The 17,942-nt window shown below is 46.3% G+C and overlaps 1 protein-coding gene across 1 annotated transcript in view; it reads right to left on the reverse strand.

Annotated features, from left to right (window-relative positions):
* The window catches only part of ERLIN2 (ER lipid raft associated 2), a 372,918-nt gene that overhangs the window by 64,223 nt on the left and 290,753 nt on the right, over positions 1-17,942 (reverse strand). The window lies entirely within an intron of this gene.

The following is a 17,942-nucleotide window of genomic DNA, read 5'->3' on the forward strand; positions in this document are numbered from 1 at the left end:
GCCTGGGGGCGAGCCTCGCCTCGGGAGCCCGGGTCCTTCTCCGGAGCTGCTCGGGCCCTCCTCGGCCCCGCTCTCCTTCCCCTACTTGGCCTCCCCTTGGTGTGTTCACTTGGAAGCGTCCGAGCCTCGGAGGCACCCACTGTTCTCGGGACGCGGCGTAGGCAGCTCCAACTACTTTCAGCCCGTCCTCTCTGAAGCCTGCAAGTTTGTCTCCCTTCTGGAGTGACATGGTCGGCGACCAAGCGCGGGACCCCAGGCTATGCGCGCTGTGCCTGCACCCTGCGTTAGAGGCTCGGTGTCTGGTGTGTTTCAGGCTTCTCACCGTGTCCTGCTGAGGGTCGTAAAGTTCCTCACTGTACCGCGCCCAGCTGCTATGAGGAGGGACCGAGATCACGGGCGAGGCGGGTGTCCCTGGACGGGGGGATCTCTTTCAAACCGCTGCTCGGGGGGATCTCTCTCTAACCGCTGCTCGGCGGCACAACTCCTCCGCCCCCCCCCCAATCCTTCTCACTCCGGGGAAAAAGCACTAGCTTTCCCCAGGGAAATTTCGGGATAAAAACTTTTAATTAAAAATAACAATACCCTTCCCGACTCCCTGCGCCTTTCTGATAAAGTGTGCATTGCTAGCTTTGCCTTGGGCAGAGATTTTACGTAGTCATAGTCCTGACATCCAAGTTCCGGATCGGCCGCTTTTCCGGAGGCGAAGTTGGTCCTCTGGGCGCGGGCCTCTGGGGAGCCCACTTCTCCATGCGCTCGGCGGCCAGTGGAGGCGCGCTGGTGTCACTGCCTGGCTCCCAGCACCACTTTTCCAGTCCCAATTCATCACTCCCGTTGTCAGGCCTGTCACTCAGGGCGTATTGCTCTAGGATGGCAGATTCCCGACTCTGCCGCGCTGACCGACGCCTTGAGACGACCTGAGAACCCAAGATGGGGAGAGGTGATTTCAAAGGAGCTCTTCAAACAGAAGGAAATAGCTATCACGATCCTGTATCTTGCCCAATAGAGAAGACAGCAGACTCCACTTCCAGGCAGTATCAGTCATACCCGAAACTAAGCACGCTCCCTGGATCCCTACTGTTTTTTGGGCAGCACAAATAGAATGCTTAGAAATTACACAAGCTGTAATTACATGTTCCCCAATTTTAATCTTGGTAAAATCATGTTACACCGAATGGCAAGGGGTACTCTTACTGGGAGATGGATCCCACATTGCAGCAAGAGGGGTGCGGGAATGAAAAGGGAGGGGGTGATCTCATTTATTTGATCGTGGCAGGGTTCTCATGCCGACTTCTGTGCGCAGCCATTGCCATCACTGCCAACACCACCTGTAAAAGTCCACTGCAGGGCTGCGTTCACCCACAAGCCATTTGGCCTTGGGGAGTCTGTTGTGCGGAGCCAGAAGGGCAGAAGGAAGCCAGGGTGCAGAGAGGCTGGTCTTTGCGGGAATGCAGAGGAGGAGGAGCTGGTAGAGAGGAGACCTAGGAGGCTGTGAAAGATGAAAGACCCCCTGATTATTGTAACCAGCCCAGCTGTGAGAGGGAGCCAAGGGATCCTTCTAGGGCCTGAGCAGATGTGTGTTAGAAATGATTAATGGGAAATAAATCAGGAGGAAAAGGGGAGGGGAGAGGGAAGAAGTATTTGGGAATTTGAAAAACACAGAGGGAGTAGGAGGCAGCTGAAAGGAGAGCGGGGAGAAGGGAGAGGACAATAGAATATTCACTCTCTGTTTGGAGAGTAAAAGAGAAGGAAAAAGGTAGTGAATGAAGGAAAGAAAGGGAGAGAAGAGGAGGTAAGGACAGGCTGGCCGGCTGTGATGGGGAATTTGCCTAGGCAAATCTATACTGTCCTGTTAAGAACACCTCACTCCCTGAGCCCCCAGTGGTAATTACTGACAGGGGCACACAACATTGGCCTGCTCCCACCTCCTGGGAAGTGGGTAAGACACACCTCCGAAAACATGCAAGGCAGGAGGGACACACTTTGAGCTGCTGGTCAGGGTAGCAGGGTTTCTTTGGCTGGATTCATCCAAACTTCGTAGGAGGAAAAATGAAAAACCATGCGTAGCCAGGCCAGAGGCCTAATTAAAACACTACTAGATGATTATTACAATCGGGATTCACCATTCACTTAGCTGAAATGCTAACCTATACAGAGCACTAAATGGGGCCCTCGGGGCCTGAAGGCAAGTGTAGTTTTCAGAGGAATGGCTTGTCACCTGGGAGGGAATGTGGCTCAGTATTCAGATGGGCTGTGTTTATTGAGGGGCGTGTGGTTAGAAAGCCCGAGTAAGACATCCCTGTGCAGGACATATGGCACAGGTTCTCCCCCTGCCAAAAAGTGGCAGATGCACGGCTCAGGGGCCTTCCTCTATCCAGGCCCTTCTCAAATGGCCCTAGGAATGAGCGGCCACCATTAAAATGGGACAGGGGAGAGGGCTGCCTGAGAGTGCCCCTATGACACTGTGGTGAAGAATGACAGTTCCGTATGTCAGGCGCTTAATAAACATCAGGTGTTGCTATCATTCCCAGTTAAAGCTGAAGGGAGTCAGACCCAGAGCCAGGCTGCTGTGGGGACCCCGGGCCAGTGAGCCTCCCTAAACTTCGGTTTCCTCCAGGGTAAAATGGAAGCGTGGCCACCTCAGAGTTGGGAGACCAGAAGCAGACAACGCATGTCACCTGTTTCATGCTTGGCACAAAGGAAGTTGAAGGTAAATGATGGCTGCAACTGATTGCATCATCTGTGTCTGAGGAGCAATTGCTCTGGGGAGCAGCCACATCAGCACCAGATTTAGCACTGAGAACCCAAGCAGAAAAGCATAGATTGTCTCTGAATTCTACAGAAATGAAAGTAACCCCTCCCCAGCCTCCAGTCTAATGTGTCTTTTTATTTATTTATTTATTTCTTTTTTTTTTTTTTTGAGACGGAGCCTTGCTCTGTTGCCCAGGCTGGAGTGTAGTGGCGTGATCTCGGCTCACTGCAACCTCCGCCTCCTGGGTTCAAGCAATTCTCCTGCCTCAGCCTCCCAAGTAGCCGAGATCACAGGCATGCACCATCATGCCTGGCTAATACTTTTGTATTTTTAGTAGAGATGGGAATTCACGCTGTTGGCCAGGCTGGTCTCGAACTCCTGACCTCAAGTGATCTGCTGGCCTCAGCCTCCCAAAGTGCTGGCATTACAGGCATGAGCCACCGCGCCCGGCCCACAATGTGTCTTAAAAAAAAAAAAATAATAAAAATTTAAAAAGCCCACCCCTCCCTAGAAACCATCAAGAAAATCCTTTAGGAAACTGTGAATATGTATAGATTTTTTTTCACTCCTTCAATTTACATAAAATTCACCACCCAGGAAAAAATGCTCTAGTCAGGTTAAGTCCTAGAGGGAGTAGATTTGTTGTGTGGGGTTAATGTGTAGTTTTCAGTCCTTGCTGAGGCAGAATTGCCTGAATGATCGCCTCTCTCTCCTCTCTCTTCATAACACTCAAACCCTAATGGCAACAACATGAAATAATATCTCACTGGGTAACTATTTACATTTAAATTTTTTTTTTTTTTTTTTTTTTTTTTTTTACAAGCTGTAAGAACTCTGAAAAGTCTGCCTCATAGAGAACTTGGTTTTCCTCCCTGGCGCTTAATATCTTTCAGCGGCTGGCAATTACTGCTTTGGCCAGGAGCCCTGATTTAGCACACTGCACTCAGGGCACTTGAAGGCGCTTCCTCTGTCTGCCCCATCCCCCGACTTCAGACACAGCCTGGGGCACGAGAGGGGCACCAGGGAACAGTGGGAGCAAGCAGGCTAAGACCAGGACAGCCAGCCCTGCAGGAAACCCGCCCCACCGATGACTCAAGAGGCTCCCTCTTCCACATTCTCACAGTTGGTATTATGTTCTATTATTACACCTATCACATGGCATCTGCCACTATTTGCTTCTTTGTCTGATCTCCCACTGGACTGTGAATGCTTCTTGTTTTCCTCATCCTCTTTGTGTACTTATTGCCTAACAGAGCGGTTCACCATCACCACAGTAGCCAACGTTGAGTGCCAAACGCTGTTCTAAGCACTTTGCATGCATTCTCTCATTTAATCCTTACAGAAACCTTAGGAGATGGGTCCTATGGTTACTGCCATTTCACAGGCACAGAAAGGTTAAGTAACTTGCCCAAGGCCCAAGCTGGTAGGAGGTGAGCCTGGAGTGTCAAATCCAGGCAGTCTCAGTGCAGTTAGTACCCAGTGAATGTTTCTGATGAGTGAAGAATTTTACAAAAGTAGGGTTATTTATTTATATCAAACCTCACTGTATTCCCAAAAGATTTAAGATGGATGACTGTATTTTTCAAAATGTTGATATATAAACATGTTACAGTATCTTTTCCCAAATGCATTTTTTTTTTTTTTTTTTTTTTTTTTTTTTGTGAGACAGTCTTTCTCTGTTGCCCAGGCTGGAGGGCAGTGGCATGATCTTGGCTCACTGCAACCTCCGCCTCCTAGGTTCAAGCCGTTCTCCTCCTGTTTCAACCTCCCAAGTAGCTGGGATTACAGGTGCCCACCCTCATGCCCAGCTAATTTTTGTATTTTTAGTAGAAACAGGGTTTCCCCACGTTGGCCGGGCTGGTCTCGAACTCTTGACCTTAGGTGATCCTCCTGCCTTGGCCTCCCAAAGTGCTGGGATTACAGGCGTGAACCACTGTGCCTGGCCCCAAACGCATTTTTGGGTCCAGCATCTCACAGCAATTTTCTTTCCTTTGGACAGGTGTTATTATCCTTTTTTGACAGATGAGGAAATGGGCTCGGAGAGCGTAAGGGAGAGTCCAAAGTCACATACAGCAGAAGACTGGCAGAGTGGGGACAGAATGAGGCCTTCTCAGTCCCTTCCCCGGTTCTTGGTCTATTGCCTTCTGCCACCCGTTGTTGTGTGGACAGAGAACTGACTTCTTTTGATAAAAGAAGGAAGAATGAACTCCTTTTCCTCACCTAAGAATTTCCTCTAGAGATATGGTGGGGAGGAAGGGACAAAAGGAAGTGCGGACTGAAGCTTATCTCCAAGCCTGTGCGTTTGATCTGGGTCCTTGAGCAGCTGCTTTGAAGAGGGTGGTTTGGTTTATCTCCTATCAGCCCCTGGGGAGCTAGGCCAGGGAGATGGAGTAGGTGTGCTTTTGAAGTTCTCCTTCCTTAGCCTGACCTGCCCTGATACGTCAACCCTAGCCCTGGGCAGTCACCTCTGACTGCTTTGTTCCTTTGGGCCTTCGAGTTTCTTAGAGATTCCTCTTTTAAGTCGCTAATGTTGCTGGGAGGCGTCAAACCCTTGTTATCAGCCAATTGTGGTTAGCAGAGTGAGTGTTCCTCCCAGGATAATAATAACATCTATTGAACACTTAGCCTGCTAGACACTGTATTGAGCACCTTGCCTGTAACAACTCATTTACTTCTCACAACAAACCATGGTGAGCACTATTATTATGCCTATTTTATAGGTAAGGTACTGTTTTGTAGGTGAGGCCCAGAGAGGTTAAGCAACTTGCCCAAGTTACACTGCTAGAAAGTGGTAGATGCAGGATTCAAGTACAGATAGTTGGTTCCCGAGCCACTCTACAGAGTGCAGGACTGAAGGAGGGGGAGACTTAAAGTCGGAGAGAGCAGCAGGAGAAACTGAAGACAAATTACTTTAATCATTTTCCAGAGGGCTGGTCTTCTCCATCAGATTTTCCTTTCATCTTGAGAAATGAGAAGTAGGGGAGAGAGAAAACTGAGGCAGAGAAGGAAGTGAGGGGAACTTCCATTTATTCCATTAATGGATTAGATTGAGTTGATTAACTCAATTAATCATGCATTCAATTACTGTTTATGGACCACTTGGTAGGTGCAGGCTCAAGGCGATTTCGTGGTGGGTAAAGACCAGAGGAAGCCAGCAAGCCCCACGTCCGTCTCTCCATGATGCACATTCAGCAGCTGCACGTTCCTATCCTCTCTGCATCTGCATGCTCCTTTTGCAGATTAAGAAATAAAAAAGTGAGGAGGCCCTAGCTGAAGTCCTGCTTAGTACACCCATCTTTCAGTTGCTCCCTGATTTTTTGTTTGTTTGTTTGTTTGTTTGAGATAGAGTCTCACTCTGTTGCCCAGGCTAGACCTCAGTGGTGCAATCACAGCCTCAAACTCCTGGGCACAAGTGCTCCTCCCACCTCAGCCTCCAGAGTAGCTAGGACTACAGGTGCATGCCACCACACCAAGCTCATTTTTTATTTTATTTTTTGTAGAGATTGGGGTCTTGCTGTGTTGCCAGGGCTGGTCTTGGCCTCATGCAAGCCTCTTGCCTCGACCACCAAAAGCGCTGGGATTACAGGCATGAGACACTGCGCTGGCCCACCCACTTTTTTTTCCTTTGAGATGGAGTCTTACACTGTTGCCCAGGCTAGAGTGTGGTGGCATGATCTTGGCTCACTGCAACCTCAACCTCCCAGGTTCAAGCTATTCTCCTGCCTCAGCCTTGCGAGTAGCTGGATTACAGGTACATGCCACCACGCCTGGCTAATTTTTGTATTTTTAGTAGAGACGGGGTCATGTTGGCCAGGCTGGTCTCGAACTCTTGACCTCAAGTGATCTGCTCTCATTGGCCTCTCAAAGTGCTGGGATTACAGGCCTGAGCCACTGCTCCTGACCCCCACTTCTTTTTCTTTGGAAGAGTTTCTTTAATAAAAAAGTTCTAGTACAGCTACATGATTGTCCTTACCCTTCATCTACAGCAACGCAACAGGGAAAATAAAAAATATGAGGCAACCTAGACATACTCAGTATAAAAACACGGAGATCATCCGAATGGGAGGCCTTGGGGTCTGGAAACCAGAAATGCAGGACGGCCAGTGGGCCCAGCAGCTCCGGGCTGTGCTTTTGAAGAACTGTCTCTAACGTTTTGAAAATAGCATTAAAAAATAAAAATTAAGTTGCACCAGGAGGCGTAAGAAGGGGCTCCATTCCAGAGAGAAAGGCACCGTGAGTCAGTCACAGCAGGCCCAGGCCCACGACACAGGGCTGAGCATTTTACGGCAGGTGAGAGGCTTCTGGAAACTTGGCCTCTGGGGCAACCCTGGCCCAGGCGGAGAGGTTTTCAGTGCTGAAGTCAAACTGCCCACATTCCTCCATCCTGAAAGGCTAAGGAATCAACTGCTCTAACATCCGACTCATAGCCTATCTCCTCCAAGTTGCGACGGCCACTTCCTGACAAGCTCCAAAGTCCTCGGCTGAAGAAGGGGACTGAGACCCCTTGGAGGTGCTCTGTGGCCTGACGTTTGGTCCCCAGCCCTGCAGGCAGGCGGGCTAGTCGTCCTCCCCACCACCGTACATGTCTGCCAGCTTCTTGAAGCGGCTGCCCCACTAGTTCGGATAATCGTAATCTTGGTCCTGGTCGGAGGCGGAGGAGGTGAGGGAGCTCAGGGACATGGCGTCCCCCTAGTCGAACAACAACAGGGAGTTGTAGGGCGGGGCCGGACCCCCACTTCTTTTTTAAGTGCATTTACTTCAAGTTAAATTCAGATTTCCACTAACGTTTACCGAGCAGCTTCTGAGTGTAGGCATTATTCTAGGCGTGTTTATGCACCTTCTGTCACTTGGGTGGAAGGGGAATCCAGTATTAGAGTGAAAGGCCCCTGAAAGAAGAAGCAGGGCCCATGCTTACCCAATGGCATTGTGCCCCCCAGCATCCTGCCCTTTCCTGCACTGAGTGACCGCCAGCCAGAACCACAGGAAACCTCAGACCCTCCAGAAGACCTTGCTGGGTGTCAGGCTGTGAGTGTCACTTGCTTCTGACCCTTGCTGTGGCTTCAGTCGTGAAGGTGATGATGTTTCCGTGACCACATTTCTAGGGAGTAAGCCTCTAGGCTTGTCCAAAATGTGCCCCTTTCTAGACCAGTCTTCCAAGCTGGAATGGGCAGCTCCCAACTCATTTCAACAAACACAATGCGAGAAAAAGGGGGAGCTGTTCAGGAAATGGCTTGATGGTCGCAAGTTGTATTTGATAAAACCAAATTCCAAGATGTCAGGAAAATTTCGAGGAGTGTTTATTTCAGTGGCCCTCTGCCAGCCTCTGCTTGGAGAAGGGGGCCTGAGGAGCGCGGCCCCAACCAAACCCATGGCCAAAAGTATAATGGTTCATTCAGATTGGGGATTTACATAACAAGCCCCCTTTAAAAGTGATTTAGAATTCTTTTTAATGTTGTCGAAAAATGCGTTTTATTTATTTATAATGAAGTGCATTCCCATGGCACCCATTTCTAAAGCTACAAGTGGAAAAAACCTTCCAGCTGTTGATCATTCGCAGTGCATCAATGCTTTGAGTTTATTGCCCATCCTTCCAGAAGTATTTTTTCACATATTGGCAAATACATATATATGTATTTTCTCCCCCAATCCTTAAATTTTTTTTTATTTCCATAGGTTTTTGGGGAGCAGGCGGTATTTGGTTACATAAGTTCTTAGTGGTGGTGATTTTTTTTTGTTGTTGCCCAGGCTGGAGTGCAATGGCACGATCTCGGTTCACCGCAACCTCTGTCTCCCTGGTTCAAGTGATTCTCCTGCCTCAGCCTCCTGAGTAGCTGGGATCACAGGCGTGCGTACAGAGATCACCTGGCTAATTTTTTTGTATTTTTAGTAGAGACGGTTTCTCCATGTTGGTCAGGCCGGTCTGGAGCTCCCAACCTCAGGTGATCCGCCTGCCTCTGTCTCCCAAAGTGCTGGGATTATAGGCGTGAGCCACTGTGCCCGACCGCATTTTTAATTTCCATAGGTTTTTGGGGAACCAGTGGTATTTGGTTACATGAGTAAGTTCTTTAGTGGTGATTTGTGAAATTTCGGTGCACGCATCACCTAAGCAGTATCCACTGAACCCAATTTGTAGTCTTTTATCCCTCACCCCTCCACCCTTTCCCCTGAGTCCCCAAAGTCCATTGTATCATTCTTATGCCTTTGCATCCTCATAGCTTAGCTCCTGCTTATGAGTGAGAACATACAATGTTCACTTTTCCATTCCTGAGTTACTTCACTTAGAATAATGGGCTTCAATTCCATCCAGGTTCCTGTGAATGCCATTAATTCATTCCTTTTTATGGCTGAGTAGTATTCCATTGTGATATGTATGTGTGTGTGTATATATATATATATGTACCACAATTTCTTTATCCACTCATTGATTGATGGGCATTTGGGCTGGTTCCATATATCTGCAATTGTGAATTGCCCCCACCTTTTTTTTTTTTTTTTTTTTTTTTTTTTTAAATAGAGTCTGGTGCAGTCACCTAGGCTGGAGTGCAGTGGCACAATCACAACTCACTGCACCCACAACCTCCTGGGCTCCAGTGATCCTTCTACTTCAGTCTCCCAAGTAGCTAGGATCACAGGTGCATGCCACCATACCCAGCTATTTCTTAAAAAGTTTTTGTAGAGATAGGGGTCTTGCTGTGTTGCCCAGGTTGGTCTTGAAGCCTTGGGCTCACGTGATCCTCCTGCCTTGGCTTCCTATGGTGTTGGGATTACAGGCGTGAGCCACTGCACCTGGCTTCTTTCCACCTTTTATAAATCAATGGGAATATACTATATGAACTATTCTGTACTTGCTTTTTATTTATTTTATTTTTATTTCTTAAAGATAATATATTTTAGAGATTGCTTAAAGGGCTTCTATGTTTTGTTTATTTATTTTTTCCAGTTTCACAGTATTGTTACATGGATATGCCACAGTTTATTTAGCTAGTCCCCTTCTGCTAGACATTTAGATAGTTTTTTTTTTTTTTTTTTTGAGACAGAGTCTTGCTCTGTCACCAGGCTGGAGTACAGTGGCTCAATCTCGGCTCACTGCAACCTCCTGCCTCCTGGGTTCAAGCGATTCTCCTGCCTCAGCCTCCCAAGTAGCTGGGCCTGCAGGTGCATGCTACCACGCCCAGCTAATTTTTGTGTTTTTGGTAGAGACAGGGTTTCACCACGTTGGCCAGGACGGCCTCCATCTCTTGACCTCATCATCTACCCGCCTCGGCCTCCCAAAGTGCTGGGATTACAGGCGTAAGCCATTGCGCCCGGCCAACATTTAGATAGCTTTAACCTTTTGCTCCTGCAGTGCATAACTATATATGTCATTGTATATATATAATGTCATATATATATATATATGTCATTTATTCTCAATGTGTGCTGGCATGAGTATAGGGGAAATTCCTAGGAGTAAAATTGTTGGGTCAAAAGCTATATGCGTTCAGAACAACTCTGTTTTAAGAAAATTGGTAGAGTAGCCTTGGAGTGTGTTAGAAATTCAGCTTTGGGACCAGCTGCGGTGGCTCACACCTGTCATCCCAGCACTTTGGGAGGCCAAGGCAGATGGATCACTTGAGGTCAGGGCTTTGAGACCAGCCTGGCCAACATGGTGAAACCCTATCTCTACAACATACAAAATTATTATTAATAATTACAACAATAATAATAATAATATAATAATTTTTGTATTAATAAATATAAAAATTAGTCAGGCATGGTGGTGCGTGCCTGTAGTCCCAGCTACTTGGGAGGCGGAGGCAGGAGAATCACTTGAACCCGGGAGGCAGAGGTTGCAGTGAACTGAGATTTCACCACCGCACTCCAGCTTGGGTGACAGAGTGAGACTCGGTTAAAAAAAAAAAAATTCAGCTTTGGGGTGTAAGCACGAATACACAGGAAATACTTCTGGGACCTTCTGGTCACAGACATTTGGAGAACTATAAAGGCTCATAGAGGAAGTGGTTGCATTTCCATCTTTGGATTTAAGTAAATATCATGCCCTTCCCACCCTCTCCATCCTTTAGTAAGAGAAGAAGAAGGAGGAGAGGAATACATCAAAGCTAGCCTAAAAGAATCCAGGATATTGACAAATAGATATTTTAGCAAAGCAGAATTTCCAGTAACTGAAACCTAATTAAAACTCTGGTTTATCCAGACCTTTTTGGATCATGTTCATAAAAAGGCAAAGGTTGTGTCAAAGACAGTAAATATAGGAAATGATTTTGGTGGTGTCAGCAGAGGTTCGTCTTCAGTCTTAACCGTGAATTGCCGGAATGAGAACTGTGAAGCCCTGGAAGATACCAAAGCATGAAATAAATAACTATTGTTAGTAGAGGACTCACCAGGGCAGGAAAGTTGTCTTTATTTTGTCCTTGTTTTTATTTATTTTTTGCATAGGTATTGCCTGCAAAATTTAAAGGTACAAAGGGATGTTGAGAGATGTTGAGAATCTTCTGCTTTATCAACCATTTACGAAGAAAAAAAACAGTAAAGCAGAGCATCTCATTCACTAGGCATTTTGGTTTACACAGCTTCTCATTGCAAAGACTCACAGATCAAGCCTCCAATTTTTTTTTTTTTTTTTTTTTTTTTGAGACAGGGTCTTGCTCTGTTGCCTAGGCTGGAGTGCAGTGACATGATCTTGACTCACTGCAGCCTTGACCTCCCAGGCTCAGCCGATCCCCCTACCTCAGCCTCCCCAGTAGCTGAAGCCCAACTTTCATCTCTTCACCATCAGTCCCGGGCTTGGGCCTCACTCTTTGTTAGTGACCTTGACTCTGTGACACTGGGAAGAAGGATCAGGACTGGTCAGTGTCTTGATGTGCTTGTAGAGTCAGGATAAGTGGAAATTCCAGCATGTCTAAAGTAAACTTCTAGCAAGAATTCCAGTTCCTGCCCGTGCATCTGTGTCACCCGCTGCCCCGTGTGCTGAAGAACAGTCACCGGGCATCCTGAGGCGCTCCTTCCGTGTCTCTCGAGGCCTGACATTGATGAGGTCAGCACCACTGCTTTCTTCCGGGGTGTGTTTGTTTTTCTAATTAATTTCCTTAAAGAAATCAACCAATGTACAAATAACCAAACAACAACAACAACAACAAAATCAAAGCAACCAGAACCAGAAAAGCGACAGCAGTTAAAAACCATGAGTCGAATGTGTCCTTTTCTTTATGTTTATTCTCACTTCCCATTAGGCCTGAATGGGCTCTCCCAGGTCTCTGTCCTCTCTCTAAACTGGGTGAATTTTTCATCACTGCAGTCAAAATGCATAATGATGACTTTATTGATGACAGGAGACATGTTTTAAAACAACTGACAAGAGCTGCAAGATGGGAAACGACAAGAAAGTGAGATTTTTTTTTTTAATTAGGGAGGATGGGATTGGAGGCTGGCAAAAGAGAATTGTTTTCCTTATTAAATGCTGGAATTTATCCTTTCTTCCTTGAACAAATAAAGCAAACTATCCAGGGCCAGGTGTGGTGGTGGCTCATGCCTGTAATCCCAGCACTTTGGGAGGCTGAGGTGGAAGGATTTCTTGAGCCCAAGAGTTCGAGACCAGCCTGGGTAAGAAAGCAAGGAGAACCCCAGCTCTACAAAAATTAAAAAAAAAAAAAAAAAAAAAAGCAGCCAGCCGTGGAGGTGCACACCTATAGTCCCAGATAACTGGGAAGCTGAAGTGGGAAGATCCCTTGAGCCTAGGAGTTCGGGGCTGCAGTGAGCTGGGATCACACCATTGCACTTCAGCCTGGGTGACACAGTGAAACCCTGTCTTAAAAAATAAAAAGTAAAAAAACCATTCAGGGCTGGGCGTGGTGGCTCACGTCTGTAATCCCAGTATCTTGGGAGGCAGAGGCAGGTGGATCACTTGAGGTCAGGAGTTTTAGACTAGCTTGTCCAAAATGGTGAAACCCCATCTCTATTAAAAATACAAAAATTAGCTGGGTGTGCGTGGTGGTGCGTGCCTCTAATCCCAGCTACTCAGGAGGCTGAGGCAGGGGAATCGCTTGAACCTGGGAGGTAGAGGCTGTAGTGAGCTGAGATCACCCTACTGCACTCCACTCTTAAGAGCGAGACTTGTTTTAAGAAGAAAGCTGGGGTAAGGACATTGCATAATAACGGTACTCAGAGACTTGGGCAATAGGGCTTGGGGTGCCCTTGAACTGCTTCTTATTGGGCCCTCTCACAAGAGACACTATTGTATGAAAATGCCGAGGTCAAGTGGGGGCCAGGAGAAGGTGAATTCCACTCCCTAGCCCCATGATGCCTGTGTGATGTCTCAGGTCAACTTAGCAGGTATCGATGAGGCCACTAGACATGAGGCTTCCCAGATGTGGTGAAGAATGCAAGACAGACATCCTCAGAATGTCAAGAGAACAGTAAAGGCTGTTGTACAGACGGTTCACTAAGGATTCAGTGGCCTTAGGGAAGACAAATGCAGTTGTCTTGCCTATGCTTGGGATCAATTCCTTTTCTATGGCTATCAACTGGTGAAAGTAATCTTCTCCTTAGAGCTGCTCCTTCTTAAAAATCTGGAGGGATAATTAAAGAAGATGAGAACTTAGCAGAGTTTACTTTGGTCCTACAGGAGAGAGAGGAGAAACAGAGCAAAAATCAAGAACATATGAGGGGAAGGAGGGAAAAGAAAGCATTTACTTAGCCGAGAAAGAAGGTGCTGTCTCCTCTGAGATGGGGAATTTTAAAAAAGTCTCAGGAGGTGGTGATGAGACGCAGGCTTTGGAAGGGAGTTAGAGTATTCCCGGCACATCTTTTTAATTTTATTTTTTTTAAATGTTTTAAAGCTCGGATAGCCTTTTTCTTTTTATTTCTTTCTTTAAAATATTCAACTTTTATTTTAGATTCAGCGGGTACATGTGCAGGTTTGTTACATAGGGATATTGCACGATGCTGAGGTTTGGGGATATGGTTGATCCCGTCACCCAGGTAGTGAGCCTAGTACCCAATAGTTTTTCAGCCCTTGCCCCCCTCCCTCCTTTCCCCCTCTAGTAGTCCCCAGTGTCAATTCTTCCCATCTTTATTTCCATGTGTACCCCATGTTTAGCTCCCACTTATAAGTGATGACATGCAATATTTGGTTTTCTATTCCTGCACTGATTCTCAGGATAATGGCCCCCAGGTCTATCCACATTGCTGCAAAGAGCATGATTTCATCTTTTTTATGGGTGCGTAGTATTCCGTGGTGTATAGGTACCACATTCTCTTTATCTAGTCCACTGTTGATGGGCACTGAGGTTGACTCCATGTCTTTGCTATGGTGAGTAGCTTTTGCACATCTTTTGAGAAAGCTTATTTTCATGGTTTGGGGGCCCAAGTATGATGAAGAGGATGGACTGGAAGCAGCCAGCTCTCCTGAAGGGTCTTGGATGATTCCTTTTGTTTCTCGTAAAATTATGTTGATATGGAATCTACTTAATTAATTCAACCAGTTTGTCTCTTCTCAAGTTGTCAGGGATTCAGCCCTGGGGGCAAAGATAGCCAGCAGAGGCCTCCAGGGCCCTGCACCCAGCAGCCTGCCATGCTCAGGACAGAGAATTAAAAGCATTTAATTAACTTCTCCTTGGGGACACAAATTCAGACCATAGAACACACCCAGTCCCTTACCACTCTGCAAGAAAGCATGGTATTGGTTTCTTTAACCCCAATAGGTTTTGCCAAATAAGAGAGTGTTAATATCCCCCTCCCACCCACCGCCTGGATTGAATTACTTAAAGCATCTTTTTGGAGATGTCAGCAGTTTAATAGAGGCAATAAGTCAGGGCTGCCCTTGTGTTTTATTTTTCTGCCAGTATTTAGTTAATTAAAGAATGCAAATTAAAACACCTTAATTTATATAATATCAATACCAACGCCTTAAAACATTTGGCATAACTGCTCTGGCACGTCCCTTACATAAACTCTTCAGAGTAGTGCTAATAAAAATGAAAAAGGTGGTAAATCAAATTTAATTTATTCATTTTCTGTATGGTATGAAAGCATATGCCAAAATCAAGTTATTTATGAGTGCATAATAACAATAGGCATTTGTAGTGGCTGCAAATGACAAAAAAGATTTTCAGAAGGATGTGTGTTTTAATTTTGAAACGTCTCTAGGTACATCTATTTTCTGGGCTCCAAGCTCTAAAATTTATATTTTTGCACCCATATCTCCAGGAAAAAAATAGGTTTAGATATTGGAAAACATATTGATACTAAAAACATGGCAATATCCACTCATAAAAGCAGCTGCAACCATCTATATGTAGATAGACATATACACAATATGTCCTATGGTATATGAATCTGCAGGTGAGATAAAAGGTTGGTGATTTATATCCGATTCCTTAAATATTCCATTAAGAGGATTATCTCACAGGAGACTCAGATACAGACAGAATCGGAAGGGATTTGGTGTGCGGCCGCTTTCTTGGAAGCCTTAGAGATGAACTACATGTGCGTGAATGAAGAGCCGGACTCCCATTTTCATCTTGCCCCTCCTCTACTGATGTATCTTTCTTTGTCTGATGGATCTGGGCCTTGAGTACATTTTATTCGGAACTGGAAGGACTGTAGGCTGCATTCAGGCTACTGAAGGATGGCATGCTCTCCATCCTTGCCCTGGCAAACCTCCCAAATGCAATTGTCCTTTTAAAAACCTCTTCCTCACCCAGCCTTTAACTCAATAGGTCACAGGCCATGTGGGAGAGTGGAGAGAAGTTTGGGAGAAACCATCTCCTCCCCGACCATTCCTGATGCCCTCTGGACAAACTCAAGCAAATTCACAAATACAGCCCTCCACCTGGCCCATGGCCTCCCTATTTGGGAGGAAAAAACTCAGTACAATACTGTGACATATTTCATTCATTATCTGTTAAGGTGAGCGTGGCAAGCCTGGCGGAAGTGGCAGAATATTGGTGCTCATCACTTGGGGGAATGATTCAGGAGTGGCATCTTCCCGTGACCTGTGACAGCCACTTAAGGTTGTAGGGAGACTACTACAAAATCCCAAATAAAGTACATTCTAAAGCAAGTCTTTCTTTTCCTTCTTTCTTTCTTCCTTCCTTCCTTCCTTCCTTCCTTCCTTCCTTCCTTCCTTCCTTCCTTCCTTTCTTTCTTTCTTTCTTTCTTTCTTTCTTTCTTTCTTTCTTTCTTTCTTTCTTTCTTTCTTTCTTTCTTTCTCTCTCTCTCTCTCTCTCTCTCTCTCTTTCTTTCTTTCTCTCTCTCTCTCTCTCTCTCTCTTTCTTTCTTTCTTTCTTTCTTTCTTTCTTTCTTTCTTTCTTTCTTTCTTTCTTTCTTTCTTTCCTTCCTTCCTTCTCTCTCTTTCTCTCTTTCTTTCTTTCTTCTTTCCCCTTCCCCTCCCCCCCCCCCTCCCCTCCCCTCCCCTCCCCTCCCCTCCCCTCCCCTTCCCCCCCCCTCCTTGTTTTAGAGACACTGTCTTGCTCTGTTGACCAGGCTGGAATGCAGTTCTGTGATCTTAGCTCCCTGCAGACTCAAACTCCTGGGCTCAAGCGATCCTCCTGCTTCATCTTCCAGAGTAGCTGGGATGACAGGTGCGTGTCACTATGCTGGTGAATTTTAAACATTTTTTTGTAGAGAAGGGGTCTCGCTGTGTTGCCAGGGTGGTCTTGAATTACTGGCCTTAAGCATCCTCCTGCCTTAGCCTCCCAATATGTTGGGATTACAGGTGTGAGGCACTGTACCTGGCCAAGACTTTTTTTTTTGATGGTAAAAACAGTGATATACCTTTTACATGGGTTCCTTTTGGAGCTAACAGGATTTCTTCCTTTGCCTCAGACTCATTGCAATAGCAAGCTAGAAACTTACACTTTCAAGTAGCTGCTGCTTCTTTAGAGGTGCCAAACAGAGCCAGAGAAGGTTCTAGAACAGTTAATTGTAACCACTTCCCTCCCCCATCAAACCTCCCCTCCACACCATAGTGTCTTGCTGGTTCATGGGAGAAAGAGTCTGGTGTGGCCAATAACTGGCTTGAGAGGCATGTGGAGCTTTCTGCATTTTTGTCAAGGCACTTGGCATCAGAGGCTCTCACGGAAGGCTGGAGGGAGCCAGGGGGCAGGGTGTCTGGGTGGGCACTGGCTGGGCTGTCCCTCAGGGTGTCCACGTGGAGCCTACACACCCCACATGTGATTGTGGGCATATTCTCTCTATCTTTTTTCTTGCTACCTGTCATCTTTAAAAGCCAGTTTTTGGGTCGGGCGCGGTGGCTCAAGCCTGTAATCCCAGCACTTTGGGAGGCCGAGACGGGTGGATCATGAGGTCAGGAGATCGAGACCATCCTGGCTAACACGGTGAAACCCCATCTCTACTAAAAAATACAAAAAAAACTAGCCGGGCGAGGTGGTGGGCGCCTGTAGTCCCAGCTACTCAGGAGGCTGAGGCAGGAGAATGGCGTAAACCCAGGAGGTGGAGCTTGCAGTGAGCTGAGATCCGGCCACTGCACCCCAGCCTGGGCGACAGAGCAAGACTCCGTCTCAAAAAAAAAAAAAAAAAAAAAAAAGCCAGTTTTTGCCTTTATATTTATTTATACTCCTTCCACCACCATGCTGAAGTTGCTTACAATTTCAAATGCAGATACAGTAAAACCTGAAACCATTAGCAGAAAGGTAGAAAGATCAGAGCCAAGTAAAAATGAGGAGGGGGAGGAATAAGGAGATTAATTATACCAGAGGGGAAACAAAGCTTAGATTAAGGAAAGAGAATGCAATTGAGAACAAAACGCAGCTCCTAACTCCCTGGTAGCTTGGTGGGCCGCTGCCAGTGACTATAATCACTATAGATTATTGCACCTCAAAGGCAGGTTTAAATGCCTTTGAGTATTACCTGGCAGAGTGAGCTTGGTCAAGCCACTTCAGCTCTCTGCATTTCTGTTTCCTCATCTGTAAAACGAGGATTAAGTGAACTCATCATCAGGTTCTTGTGAGAATTCAGTTCAACAGCAATGACAGACAGTAGCTCTCACTCTCATAGCAGGCTCTGTGTGCCAACGACTGTTCCGTGTGTTTCACGCAGGCATCGCTAATCAATTCTAAGATGCATTTTCCCTACATTTTAAACATCTCTGACACAGATAAAAAAGGCACCGTGTCACTGATTATTTAACAGCAGTTGTTTTCTTTCTTTGTTGGACCTAAATTAACAGCGCATT

This window comes from Macaca thibetana, chromosome 8, assembly GCF_024542745.1.
Source record: "Macaca thibetana thibetana isolate TM-01 chromosome 8, ASM2454274v1, whole genome shotgun sequence".
Classification (NCBI taxonomy): domain Eukaryota; kingdom Metazoa; phylum Chordata; class Mammalia; order Primates; family Cercopithecidae; genus Macaca; species Macaca thibetana.